The 12328-nt window shown below is 37.6% G+C and overlaps 1 long non-coding RNA gene across 1 annotated transcript; it reads left to right on the top strand.

Annotated features, from left to right (window-relative positions):
* Window positions 1-2708: 2708 nt before the first annotated feature.
* On the top strand, window positions 2709-11918 carry LOC107780153 (uncharacterized). The gene is made up of 3 exons (XR_012702828.1): window positions 2709-4553; window positions 6256-6327; window positions 11662-11918. It is a non-coding gene; the product is annotated as an uncharacterized LOC107780153 (long non-coding RNA).
* The last annotated feature ends 410 nt before the right edge of the window (window positions 11919-12328 follow it).

Consider the following 12328-nt stretch of genomic DNA (forward strand, 5'->3'; position numbering starts at 1 on the left):
GCAAAGCAAAAGCGATAGCCAGTAAATAGACCCGACACTATGAGAAACGAAAGAGTAGTAAGACACAACATTGCCACTCACGACAAAAACCCTACCAGACTAGCGTCACAAAGGTACGAAGAAAATAAAGACTCAACTACCTCCTAGCATACAACCCTAATCCTTGACCTCCACAAATTCCTATCAAGGGTCATGTCCTCGGAGATCTGAAGCCTCGCTATGTCCTGCCTAATCACCTCTCTCCAATACTTCTTAGGCCTCCCTCTACCTCTTCTCATGCCCTCCACAACCTGCCACTCACACCTCCTTACCGGAGCATCTGGGCTTCTCCTTTATACATGCCTGAACCATCTGAGCCTTGCTTCCCGCATCTTGTCATCAATGGGCGCAACACCCACCTTCGCCGGAATATCATCATTCCTAATCTTGTCCATCCTAGTGTGTCTGCACATCTACCTCAACATTCTCATTTCTGTTACTTTTATCTTCTGGATATGCGAGTTCTTAACATGCCAACACTCAGCCCCATATAACAAGGTCGGTCTAACCACCGCTTTATAAAACTTACCTTTGAGTATCGGTGGCACTCTCTTGTCACACATGACTCCAGATGCTAACCTCCACTTCATCCGCTCCACCCCAATACCGTGTGTGACATCCTTGTCGATCTCCCCTCCCCCTGGATACCCGACCCAAGGTACTTGAAACTGCCTATACTTGGGATGACCTGTGATCCAAGCCTCACATCCACGCCCACTTCCCTCGGCTCAGCGCTGAACTTACATTCCAAGTATTCCGTCTTCGTCCTGCTCAGCTTGAAACCCTTAGACTCAATAACCTATGTCCAAACCTCTAGCTTCTCGTTAACGCCGGCTCGCGACTCATCAATCAGAACTATGTCATCAGCGAATAGCATACACCATGGCACCTCCCCTCGAATATGGTTTGTTAATGCGTCCATCACCAGGGCAAACAAGAACGGGCTGAGCGCAGAACCTTAGTGTAACCCATAACAACAGGAAAATCTTGAGAGTCGCCTCCTACTATCCTAACCCGAGTGTTAGCCCCATCATACATGTCCTTAATATCCTTAATCATTGCTACTGGTTTTTTAAAGCATAGCGGATTTACGGAAGAGAGACAAAAACACACATTTTTTATGTAATTGACAACTCCTTTGCTCACATATTGTACAAAAATCAAGCACTTCAATCACTCCTTTGACACCGATCACGGAAACTGTTATGAAAGTAGTTAATATTTGGGAGGGCATGAATTGAAACATAGAAACTTATGGATAGGAACATGTGAGGTATAATGAATTAATAAATAGCATTATTACCTTAGGCCAAAAATAGGGAGTCGATTATTGTTGAGTAAAATGTTTTATTGTTGAGTAAAGTATTTGAGTCCTCTCATTCCCAATTCTGAGTCTAGCTTCTCATCCCTTTCTTTAGAATTCTCTTATCTTACTTAGCTTCTGCATTTTGTGTTTCCATCAATGTTGTTCTACTTCTTTGAGTTGTAATTATTAGTTACTATCATCAATATAATTTGTATTTTGGAGTTGCGTACTGCCAAAACTCAGCCATAATTCAGAACAAAGACAAGAACACGAGTTGCCAGTGACAGAATTACCAGATGAACCTCAACAATTTACACTTCCGATATGCGCCAACATTAAAACAGCGGACTCACACAACATGTCCCTCCATTTGACAAATAGCTCTGGACCCACAAGATCTCGACAAGATATGGGTCCAAAACTGGTTCGGAGAGGGACAATCTCTTGTCGGAAGTGTAACCAGTTTTTGGACCCAATCTCTTGTTCGAATCTCGTGGATCCCCAGCTGTTTGTTAAATGGTTCGACGTGGGAATACGAAGCATGGATTGTTTGGTGTGCTTGCTGAGCTTAATAAGTGAAAGCGGTGTCCACAGTGTCTCCGCTTTATTGAACTTATTCAAGGTTGCAAAATTGTCAATTGCAGGTTTAGTTTGCTATTTACTTTCCTATTTCTTTTTGTATAAAGTCTCTCTATCCTTTAGTTAGAGTTATGTGTTAATACTAGTTTGGTTATGTCACACTCACACATCATATTGTTGGATGTTTCATATCTTTTCTGCTGCTTGTTGTAAAAAACTGCACTCTTTGGATTGGAATTCAGAAATTGATATTTCCCGATAATATTGACATTTAGTTCTACTACTCTATTAATTTGAGGTGCAGTTAGTATTTGCTCGATGTGTGCACCTGAGGCAGAGAAAAACAATGTAAACAGGAAAAGAGGAACCACAAGAAAGTTTGTATAGATGGAATCTAAGTATAGTTGAGTCAATATTCTCATAGATTATGGTTCTCTCTTTCAAATTGTTTCAAAAGCCAACTACGTTATACGGTTTTCTGTTACTTTTCAAGCTTGCAGCTGATTGCATCACTTCAAACACATTTTTCATATGAGTTCCCTGTTTCTTCCACAGAGTTTACTACTCAAACATATACAAATCTAGATTTGTACAAATAATCTAGGTATTAAGTTTTGGATTAATGATTGAGTATCATTGGCTTCTTTTTGTCTCCGAATCAGTATCCCCACAATAACAGTCATAGTAGTACTCTATAGTAAGTAGTATTCTTCATACATTTTACAGAACTTTTAACAAAGAAAATTTGTACTCTCATATTACTAAAACTAACTCTTGATTTTGTTATCATAAATCTCTACATAGTAAATAGAACATACTGCCCGAAAGCGGCTGTTTAATTTTACTTGATTGTACTAGTTTTTTATTGGTCGAGTTCGACAACCATTATGGTTTAGTAGAGCAATTTCGTGCGGCTTATGACTGTTACATCAGAAAATAGAACTACTTTTAACTATGTACTGCACAAAGAAACAAATAAACTGACTATTAATGTGTTACTGTTTCGTCTTGTTAATCAACATGCAGAAGATACATAGAAACTTGATAGGTGGAATTTTTAAGTCTAATTGAATAATAGTTCATTTGTCGCATGTTATATAGGAGTATGTTGTTTATAGTGTTTTTTATAAGCAAATAAATGAGGAATTGATGTTTCAGTTTACACGAAAAAATTCAATGTTTTAACCACCGTTCACTTAGTGAGTAAATCCCAAGTTAGTAAAATGACTAGAGAGGGTTATAGGGGATTTCAGCAGCCATTGATCTTTGCATTTTCCAGAGAAACTTCTTTAACTTTCCACATACTCATCTGTGAGAAAAGATTTCCAAGGTTCAAAAACGTTCTACTTCGACCAAGTTTTTGAGAACCCATACAGTAGGTTAATGAATGTAGGAAACTTCTATGATCATACCTCCTTTTATAGATTGCAATATGTTTTGAACATATTTTTTTTAATGGGGAACTATTTAAAAATTCTGCTTTCCATAGGGAATTGAAGAAAAAGAAAATAACGAGAATCAAATATCACTACATTTGAAAGACTGCTGCTAAAACTATTAAACTTCTTTTTTTTCCGAGCTAATTTCATACAACCAAAATTCCTATAATGTTGGTTATAATCCTCCAAAGAAGCTTAGCATGGATTTCGTCTAACGAAGATGCCTATCAATAAGTCGCTATCTTTAGGTTTGATATCGGAAATTTTTTCATTTAAATATCAAATTACTGTATATATAAGGGAATAAAAATAATTCAGTTTTAGTCACAATCCTTGCTTTTCCTATGAGGGAAAAAGTTAGCTAAAACTTAGTATTAAATGATAATATAGTTTGTTTTACTTGTTATGATATTCCAAGAAAGTCTGGCAAACTTGGAGAAGAAGGCGTGTAACTGCAAAAGTGTACGTGGAGGGAAACTTGAAGAAGTCTCAAACGCCTGAAATTGACCACTTCCTTTGCTCCAAAGTAGCAAAAAAAAAACAAACATTTCACTCACACTGATCATGGGAAACACACTGCAAAAACTAGGAAAAAATCATTCAGAACAAAACCAAGAACACGAATAGCCAGTGACAGAATTACCAAATGAACCTCAAAATCTCACCTGTGAAATTTGTGTCGAGCCTATGTTGTTACCCAACAGAAATTCCAAGAACCAAAATCTCTGTGTTCATCCATTCTGTACCGACTGTATCATTAAGTATATCACTATCAAGCTTGAGGACAACATCGGCAACATTTCATGTCCCTCTCTGAATTGTAACCAGCTTTTGGACCCCATATCCTGTCGGAATTTCGTTGATCCCCAGCTGTTTGTTAAATGGTGTGACGCGTTGTGTGAGTCTGCAATATTAGGGTTGGCGCGGTGTTACTGCCCAAATCAGAATTGTTCCGCTTTGATTTTGGATGAGTGCGGTGGGAATGCGAAGCGATCGAAGTGTCCAAATTGCAAGAGGTTATTTTGCTTTAAGTGCAAGCTTCCATGGCACGCTGGGTTACGCTGTGGGGAACTTAGGCATAGAAACGACGTAGCTTTTCGTGTGCTTGCTAAGCATAATAATTGGAAGAGGTGTCCTCAGTGTCGCTACTTCGTTGAACGTATTCAAGGTTGCAACTTTGTTCGTTGCAGGTTAGTTTGCTGTTTTCTCTCCTCTTTCTTTTTTTAGTATAAATTCTCTGTATTCTTTGCTTACGGTTATATGTTAATAGAGATATATGAAAACTTTCATGTTTAATTGGGATGGATTACAACTTCTGGGGATAGGATTAGGGAGTGTTAAAACCCTATGGTGGGCTTTCTACGGTACTCATCCGGATTAGTTGGACCAAATGATTAAACAAACAAAAAAAAATGGGAGAGAGAAAAGGATTTGGGTGAAACAATGATGCAGATATTTGATATTGAATTGAAATGGGTCCAAATAGAGCAGAAGTTTGGGATTGAGGCGCAGTTGATTGATTGATAAACTCTAGGAAAGTAATTGTGGACAGCACAGAAAAGGCAGGATTACATTTATAACCAAAAGAGAGACGGAAAAAATGTAATTTTAATCCCTCCCCTGCATCCAAAACTCTCTGGAGTGAGGACTAAAAAGCTGTTGTTTGGTAGCAGAGTGGTTAGCTATCTTTCACTATAAACCTAGTCAGTAAATATTTTAAGACCTGTATTTCTTCCTCATGGCATTTCAGTATCTGCCTAGCGGACTTGAAAATGGTGCAATATCGATTATTTGAATCAGGAATTGCATATTTCTATATTTTTCATAAATAGGGATGAACTGCTAATGTGCTGCTGATTAGTGAGCTTCAAAATAATCTAGCAATTATAAATGTTCTACATACAATGTTAGTCTACAGGTACGAAGGGTACAAGGAGTTGCCTGTGGAAGCACTCTATAGTTTCTGAGCGTACTTGTACATCTCTAATATGAGCCGACGAATTATCTTATACATGATTAATATGAGCGGAAAATTACCTAATATATCTCTAATGCCACTTAATTCGATAAGATGCCCAGCATTCTCAGACCTCAGTTTTCACTATTTTAGTTGCTATATATTTTTCTTTGTTGGCATTAATAGGTGTTGAGCATATCAACTGTTATAAGGAGGATGAACTGGGCATACGGACAACAAAGCATTTGAATCCCCTAAACTAGATCATGTATCTATATGTTGATCTGCCAAATTAAGCCTTTCTAATGGTCCAATCAATTTTTTCCTGTAGTAGCCACACCTTTTCTTCACAAGTTTTTCAAGTACTTGGCTCCAACTGAATGCTTCTTTCCTCACCACTTGACATGTTTACTTTTCAACTATGTTCACTTCTCCGCAAAAGTTTATCCGCGGAATCATGGGAGAAGTCAGCAGCTAAGAACGCTGAACATGGGATTTCATGTGACAAACCACAAAAGGAAAAAAGAAAAGAAGAGCCTATGACTCCAAATAAATGATATGGGAGGAAAAGAAGTTGCTCATTAGATATATATATATATTTTTAAATATACTAGGTTTATGACATAAGTTATCAACTCTTCTCATGATTCTGCAATCTGTATATCATATCGTGATTTAATGTACTCTCCTATGCATATCTTCCATTCTTCTGGTTTTGTTCAGTTCTGAGGCCTTATAAAGGAAGCAGACCTTGAAAAAGATATATATTGTTTGAATTTGATTAATATTTGTCACACTTGTGCTTTGTTAAAAAATTGCGCTCTTTTTGGAATTCAAAAAATTAACTCTTTCTGATATTAGACCATAAGAAGCGGATAAAGATTTCAACTTTCAAGTGTTAACTTTAATCGGATTCTCTTCTCATCTGGATGTAGGTGTGATGCCTATTTCTGCTACAACTGTGGAAGACGAGCTAATGGGCACTCGTGTGATTATTGTAATTCTAGGTGCTTCAAATTTACCATTCCTTTTGTTATTATCCTACTTTTCTTTTTCCTCTTTTTGAAGGTTTAAAAACTAGACTAGTGTATACATATATTACTTTGAGGTCCAGTGATAAATATTAGAATATTTGCTCGTTGTGTGCACTTGAGGCAGAGAAAACAGCATAAACAGAAACCACAAGGAAGTTTGTACAGATAGAATCAGAAGTTTTGAATGTTTCCATAAATCGCATCACTTATTTCAAATCTTGATACAAAATTTCCTTTTCCCACCACAACACCAGCCATGTCACAACCTATATAAACATCCTGATATTCATCATGATATGTTGGCGGACCCAATATGTGTTCCATAAGTTCAGTTGAATCCAGCATTTTTTCCACTGAACATACATATATAGGTGAAGAATCACTAAATTTCAATCAACAACAAATTCTGGATCCACAATTTCAAAATTGCAATGAATTCAGTGGTTTCTACTGTGTTGATCTGCCAAATTTAGTCTTGTTAATAGTCCAATCAATATTTCGTTGGAGTAGCCAGACCTTTTCTTCACATGTTTTTCAAGTTTTCGGCTCTAATTGAATACTTATTTCCTCACCAATGTGTTTACTTTTTACGCACAAGTTTATCCTTTTACTTGACTGTGTTTACTTTTCAATTATAAATATCTCTTGATTGTGCTCAAGTTTCAGAAGAGGAAAAGAACGAAGAAAGAGAAAATTCTTTGTCTCTCCTGCAGGAGAGAGAACAACTGATGAACCAAGAAGAAGGTGATAAATATGAAGATGCCATGACTAACATTGATGGTGAAGGTCTACAAACTGATGGGGTGGGAGGCAGCAAGGACATGCAGATGATAGTACAAACTGAATCTGATGGTTGGGCAATTGAGGAAGCAGAACCTCTGAAGATGCAAGTACAAAACGACGATTTAGAGGGGGAGATGGACGCATCCTTATGGGTTCATCAGAATGTAATTAAGCTCGGCAAACAATTTGGGGTGGACTTCTATGGCTGCTAAGAGGATGCTCTGGCTTTATTTATGAAGATTGACAGATGTAGACAAGTGAAGAGACAAGAGTCAGAAGTAGTAAATATGGTGACACCCAAAAAGAAAGGCAGTCAGGAGTTAAAAGGTTTGATTTTCGATATGAAGTTTAAAAGTACTGGGGCAAGAAATAGGGGAAAAGAAACCTCAACCATGGATCAATGAATGTGAAAATCATATCATGGAATGTGAGGGGATTGAATCGTAGAGATAAAAGAAGGGTGATTAGCAGCTTGATTCTCAATTGGAAAGCTGATGTATATTGTTTTCAAGAAACGAAAATAGAAGGGGATATAGAAGTGATTGCCAAAGAAATCTTGGGGATCAGGGGCATAAAATATGGGCAATTGGAGGCTAGTGGCACTAGAGGTGGTATCTTAATGCTATGGGATAGTAAAATTTAGAAAGGGGAGGTAGTAACTATTGGTGTTTATTCATTGACTTGCAAATTTGAGTCACATTCTCAAGATTTTATTTGGCGCATGACTGGAATTTATGCACCTAATTGCATCAGAGAAAGGAGGAAAGTATGGTGGGAAATAAGGGGGTACTAGAGGTCTATTCACAAGGCCTTGGGTGGTAGCCGGAGATTTTAACACTGTCAAATTTCCCTCTGAAAAGAGAAATTGCAGTAGAATTACCAGATCGATGAATGAGTTCTCTAAATTCATCAAAGATATGGAGTTGGTTGGTTTTCAATTAGAAGGGGGTATCTATACATGGGCTAGAGGGAATAGTCAGGAGACCATTTCTAGAATTGATAGGATTCTGGCGTCAGTGGAGTGGAATGATTGTTTCAAAAACATCAAACAGGAAATTCTTCCTAGAGTTCGTTCTGATCACACACCTTTAGTGTTAAAGTGTGGCCACTAGGAACACACTAAATCCTATTTCAAGTTCGAAAACTGGTGGTTGGAGACTGAAGGCCTTATTGATAGAGTCCAGAACTGGTGGTCATCCTTCATCTTTGAAGGAAGACCAGATTACATTCTCGCTTGCAAACTAAAAGCCCTTAAAGGAAAATTGAGAGAATGGAGAGAATGGAGCTCGAATAGCTATGGCAACCTAGAGAGGGGGAAAAACCTCATCTTGAACCAAATTGCTGAGTTGGATGTTGTCCAACAACAGAGGAACCTTAATGAAGAGGAGATGTCCAGGAGAACAAATCTTTCCATCGAATTTGAAGAATTTGCTAAAATGGAAGAAATAGCTTAGAGGCAAAGATCAAGGGCATTATGGCTCAAACAAGGAGACAGGAACACCAAGTTCTTTCAAAGAACTGCTAATGCACATAAAAGATACAATAACACTAGTAAATTGGAGGTGGATGGAGAGAGTATTGAAGAGCCAGTAGAGATCAAAATTGCTTTCTATCAGAAATTATACTCTGAAACAGAAGAATGGAGACCTACATGCAACATGAACAATTGTCCTGCTATCTCTGAGGACGAAGACCAGACATTGCAAAATTCTTTTGAGAAGAATGAAGTCTTAGAGTGCTTGAAGACTTGTGCAATAGAAAAAGCTCCGGGGCCGGATGGGTATAGTATGGATTTTTTTTATCAAATGTTGGGACGTGGTGAAGTCAGACATAATGGCTACTATCCAAAATTTTCACTCTCAGGAGTTCTTTGAAAAGAGTTTTAATGCCACTTATGTGGCATTGATACCTAAAAAGAGTGGTGCCAAGGAGTTAAGGGATTTTAGGCCTATCAGTCTCATAGGTAGTATTTATAAACTGATCTCCAAATTACTCACTGAAAGATTAAAAAGGGTGATGCACAAATTGGTAGATTCATAGCAAATGACATTTATAAAAGGAAGACAAATCACAGATGCAGTTTTGATTGCGAATGAGTGCGTAGGTTCCAGAATCAAGGAGAAGAGACCAGGAATTATGTGCAAGTTAGATATTGAAAAGGCATATGACCATGTTAATTGGGAATTTTTGCTTGGGACTCTCCAAAAGATGAGTTTTGGTAGGAAATGGATAAGCTGGATTAGATTCTGTGTAAGCATTGTCAGATTCTCCATCTTGATCAATGGATCTCCTAAAGGCTTCTTTCCTTCTGAAAGGGCTTAAGACAGGGCGATCCCTTATCCCATTTTTTATTCATACTTGCCCTGGAAGGGATAAACAATATGGTAAGAACTGCACAGGGCAATGGATGGATTATGGGCTTCAATGTGGCAAAGATCCAAACCGACATGTTGGAAGTTACTCATTTTCAATATGTAGATGATACCCTCATTTTCTATGATGCAGATGAGAACCAAGTTAAGTATTTGAGAGTTATTCTTATACTTTTTGAAGCCATTTCTGTCCTTCATATTAATTGGAGAAAAAGTCAAATTTTTCCAGTTAACGAGGTGCCAAGTATTCAGCTGCTGGCAGAGATTTTGGGAGGCGAAATTGGTATTTTGGGGATGCCTTTAGGAGCAAAGAGCAAATCCAATGATATCTGGAATGGAGTCCTGGAAAGATGTGAGAAAAAGTTAGCAAGATGGAAATCAAATTACATTTCTATAGGTGGTAGATTGGTTCTCATTAACTCTGTGCTAGATGCTCTCCCTACATATATGTTATCCTTATTTCCTATACCTGCAAATGTAGAGAAAAGGTTGGACACCTTGAGAAGAAATTTCCTCTGGCATGGAAATAAAGAGAAGAAAGGTTTTCATTTAGTCAAATGGAAAATTTTGACCTTCAGCAAAAAGAAGGGAGGTCTGGGGGTTAGAAACTTAAGAATGCAGAATAAAAGTCTTTTGATGAAGTGGATTTGGAGGTTTACAAGGGAGGAACAAGCTTTGTGGAGCAAGGTTGTAAAGGCTAAGTATGGAAAGGAAGGATTTTGGATAACTAAACAGGTGAACAATGCTTATGGTACCAGCTTATGGAGAACTATAAGGAACCTATGGCCAAATTTTGCGGACAAGCTGAAATTCAATGTAAGGGATGGCAGAAAAACTCTTTTTTGGGAAGCCAACTGGTTGGGAATTGGTTGTCTTAAAAATATTTTTCGAGACATTTATGTTTAGAATCAACAACATAGAGCTACGGTATATGAACTTTGGGGGGCACAGGCATGGAATCTCACATTCACAATATCTTTATATGACTGGGAGTTGCATAGAATAACAGATTTCTTTAACACACTGGAGCTATGCAAAGGACTGTAGGAGGGAGAAGATACACTTAGCTGGAGCCAAAATAGTAGTGGGAAGTACACAGTTAGTTTAGCCTATGAGTACCTGGATGGAGGACAAGTCAATTTATGGCCTTGGAAACACATTTGGAGGGTTAAGATACCATATAACGTGGCATGTTTTTCTTGGTTGGTAGTTAGAGAAGCTGTTTTAACATATCACAATTGGAGGAGAAGGGGAATATCAGTGTGCTCGAGGTGATACTTATGTGGTCAAGAGGTAGAGACAATCAGCTATCTGTTTCTACATTGTCGAGTGACTGGTCAGTTGTGGGATTTATTCATCAACCTCAGGGGTATTAGGTGGTCAATGCCAGGAAGAACATCTGAACTCCTGTCATGCTGGAATGTTGGGGGGAAGTGTACTACTTCAAACAAAGACAGATGAAAAATTGTCCCTGCAACTATTTGGTGGACAGTATGGAAGGAGAGGAATTCAAGATGCTTTGAGGATACAATTAGCTCTACTCGGAAAATTAAGATGAATTGTATTCTTCTTTTTTGTTTTTGGTGTAAAGCAGAGTATAGTGATGATTTAGAGTCAATTTTACAAGTCCTAGACTCCTTGTAAGAAGTGCAAGGATTGTAATAGTGAGCCTTGTAGGTTTTTGTAAACTTCATCTTTTGGCTTTCAGCACAAGCTTTGTGCTGGAGATTGATTAATATACCGATACATGTAACACTGTCAAAAACAAAATATGGGAGAAGTTAGCAGCTATGAACATTGAAGCCAAATAAATGATATGAGAGGAAAAGAAATTGCTCATTAGATATATATTTTTAAATATACCAGGTTTATTACATAAGATATCAGCTTATTAGATGCTTTATTTGTGCGTATTCTAATTCCTCTCATGATTCTGTAATTTGTGTATCGTATCATGATTTAATGTACTCTCCTATGCATATCTTCCATTCTTCTCGGTTTTTTCAGTTTTGAGACCTTATAAAGAAAGCCTGCATTGAAATAGATATATGTTGTTTGAATTTTGATTGATATTAAACCATAAGTGGAGAAAGGGTTCAACTTTCAGGCGTGTTACTTTAAATAATCTAATTCTCTTTTCATCTGGATGTAGGTGTGGTGCCCTTTCTTGCTACAACTGCGACAGACGAGTTAATGGGTACTCGTGTGATTGTGTTTCTCGGTTCTTCAAATTTACCATATGTTTTCTGGTTGCTTTTGTTATTATCCTACTTCTCTTTTTCCCCTTGTAGAAGATTTAAAAACTAGACTTGTGTATACATTTATTACTTTGAGTTTCAGTGATAAATATTAGAATATATGCTCGTTGTGTGCACTTGAGGCAGAGAAAACAGCATAATAAACATGAAAATTAGAAACCACAAGGAAGTTTGTGCAGATGGAATCTACCATAAACTCTGCTAATGTTCCAGCTGCTTTATTTTATCAAAGGTGAAATTTTGAATGTTCTGATAAATCTCATTACCTAATTCAGATCTTGTTACATAATCTCCTTTCCCGCTGTAACACCAGCCATGTCACAACCTGCGCAACTATCCCGATATTCTTGTGCAATGAATACAGTGGTAAGAACATAAAATGAACCTATCAAGTTTAAATTCGGATACGCCGGTTGTTAATAGGCTCTTACACATGTAGTTTTTAGTTTACAAAAATCGTGGTCCCTGCAAGTGATGGTCCTCCTCTCTAAGCTATTTTAAGGCTGGGAATGATTCTTGAGCTTTTGATCACAAGTAAAAATAATACTCACCGGAAAATCC

The sequence above is a fragment of the Nicotiana tabacum genome, chromosome 19 (assembly GCF_000715075.1).
Source record: "Nicotiana tabacum cultivar K326 chromosome 19, ASM71507v2, whole genome shotgun sequence".
NCBI lineage: Eukaryota > Viridiplantae > Streptophyta > Magnoliopsida > Solanales > Solanaceae > Nicotiana > Nicotiana tabacum.